Source organism: Neltuma alba, unplaced genomic scaffold (assembly GCF_004799145.2).
Source record: "Neltuma alba isolate B1F8T4 unplaced genomic scaffold, ASM479914v2 tig00012415_pilon, whole genome shotgun sequence".
Lineage (NCBI taxonomy): Eukaryota > Viridiplantae > Streptophyta > Magnoliopsida > Fabales > Fabaceae > Neltuma > Neltuma alba.
The window spans coordinates 1-3087 of record NW_021636906.1 but is presented as its reverse complement, the minus strand read 5'-3'; positions in this window follow the sequence as shown (position 1 = coordinate 3087).

Genomic DNA, 3087 nt, shown 5'->3' with positions numbered 1-3087 from the left:
CAGATATTTAATCAAAGAGTTATAATTAAATATTTATTCATTAATTAATACTACCTCTGGTCATAATTATAAAACCTCGTTTGTAGACTATACATAAGGTTTTATAATTAGAACCAGAGGTAGTACTAATATTAATTAATGCCAGTACAACTCTTCATTCCTACAATATAAAATCAAACCCATAAGCGAAGGTGGGTTTAGATGCTAATGATGAAGAAGGATAAAATTAAATAACTAATTAGCTATGAATACTTCTTCTGGCCAAAAAAAAACTAATTAGCTAGTGAGGAAAATTATACATGCATATTATTAAGGTATCAAGTGTCTCCTTTCCTTTAAATCAAGATTCTAAAGATGTCATTTTTAATTTTAAATATAGGACTTAAATAACTAATTTAGTAAGTATTAAAATAAGTAAATTTAATGACTTCAACTCGCCTAATCTCATTATTGCATAATTGCCAATGTTTGACACTTAATATTGGACTATTAAAGAGACAAGCGTCAAATAAGATAAGATGGGAATGAAAGAAAATAATACTTGATGGTTCTTTATACTAACTGTAAACTATTTTATAGAAATATTTGATAATTAACAACTGTTAAATATTATTTTATTTTATTTTTTTAAAATCAACATTTGCTTGATGGCTGTTTAAGAGCGGTCAAGTAAGCGATGCAACATTTGACTGTGTCATCAATTAATTTAATTTAGAGTTAAGAGGAGTTTGTCGGCTTCCCGACATTTTCTCTTATTTATTAATTATTCTGTTTGATTTTTAATATAAAAGCTAGTTAATAGTTGACTTTAGTTTTCAAGACATCAATTTATTTTATCTTTGAAATTTATAATTCATTTTCAAATTAAAATATTTCTATTGATTATACGTATTATAAAGGTTTTCATTCAAATATAGTTATGATTAAAAAGAATACTTTAAAAAAATTAATGTATACTTGTTATAAATAACTAAATTAAATAAATTTTTAAATCTATTCAAATTAAATGGCTGATAAGCTGAGAGTACCAAACTGGAAAAATATTATCATTATTATATTGCCAAAGGAATCCGTACAAGGATCAGAGGGTGATCCCATATTTATACAATACTGAAAGGGCTAACTCGACAATCCAAAACTGATTACATAGTAAATGGGCTTCCTGGGCTTCAGGCCCAATAACAATTTATCCTAACTCTGACAAACACTTGTACTGTAACTAAAGGTAGTATTAGAGTAGGCAAGATAGCAATACCATGATTAATAAACTATTAGTTGATATGATAAGTAGTCTCATTCTCATTAAAAAAAAAATTTGAATCTCAAGAAGCATGTTTTTAGGAGGGCTTTAATCTTAACACTTCAAATCTGACAAAAATTAGTGTCAAGACCAAAATGACTGGAGTATACTCTGAGTTAATTGGGAAAAAAAAAAAAACAAAGAAAACAACACCATGTGAGTTAGATAAATAATGACTAGTAAGTAAAGTGGGCCACCCATTCTAGGTAAGTTCCACCCTACTCTTGTGTCTATAAGAATGAGTTTACTAATCAGATATGAATCGTTTAGATCTGATCTAAATAGTTTATATTTAGTTTCTTTTTTATTTTTATTTTTTTAAAACAATCATTTTAATGGGTATAGAATAAGAGGAAAGATAATATCTCAACCGTCATTTTTTTCAAAAAAATTAATTAAAAATATATTAAATTTGGAAAGATTGCTCATAAGTGATGGTGGTGATCAAGCACCAAAACCTCGTCCTGCTTTATATTTCTTTCCTATCAACACCATGTCATGGGTTCTCATTCAGTGCTTATCATATCAATGCACACCATAACCTAATCACTGTAATACAATATAGACTATTCAAAATTTGATATAGATAATTCATATTTAAAATCTTTAATATGCAATTTTTTCCAATAATAAATTTATTTTTTAAAATAGTTTTAATTATAAGATTATTTTTATTTTGAATTTTATATGTATTAAAGTAAAACAACTAATTGAAATATATAAAGAATTTTAATTTAATTTAGACCATCCAAAATCAATTCGAATGTTAGACCTAGAGGAGAGTTAGAAATTAACAAAAGGAGATTACTGATTGGAAGCATATGCGTGTGTATATATCTATCTATCTTACCCATTGGATCAGCCACGAGTCGAGCAAAAACTGCAAGAGAAAGACAAGAGAATTAAAGCTAAAAGCAACACTAATCAATTACGTATTTTTTCTTACTTATATGTTAGACACAAATCATTTCTCTATGGTTTGGCTCTCGTCTGGTGGTGGTTGTGTCGTCGCCTTCTGCGGTCCAAGAATGCTTCACACAAAATGACATCATCCTGGCGAACAGGCCCCGCTTTCTCCTCGGTGAGCATATTGGCTACAACCGCACCACCTTAGTGTTCGCTCCCTACGGCGACCACTGGCGAAACCTCCGCCGCATCACAGCCGTTGAGGTGCTCTCGACCCACCGTCTGAATAATTTCTTGGAAATCCGAAGAGACGGGATGAAGCGGCTGGTTCAAAAGCTTGCTCATAACTCATGCAACGAGTTTGTGAAAGTGGAGATGAAGCCAAGGTTTTCAGAGATGACGTACAACACCATGATGAGAATGATTTCAGGTAAGAGGTATTGGGTAGATGACCATGAAGTTGGGGAAGTGGAAGAAGCAAGAAAGTTCATATGATAATTACAGAAAATAATTGAGTTATGAGCAAACTTCTTAGGGTGTGTTTGGATGAAACCAAACCGTGGTTTGGAAAAGTGATTCTGGAAAATAGATTTTGGGAAGAATAGATTCTGAAAAGAATAGATTTTATGAAAAAGTGATTTTGAGAAATGAGAGTGTTTGGATAGTTGTTATCAGAAGCACTTTTTATATATATACAAATTACTAAAAAAAAAGACAAAAGTTAATATGATAATTACAGAAAAAAATAGATTTTATGATATATTTTAATTTGAAGGAATAAAATTGTTAATAATATATTTTTTATTAACATAATTAATAATACATAAGATAATATAATTAATATGTTATATATTTATAAAATATAAGATTAATATGTTTAT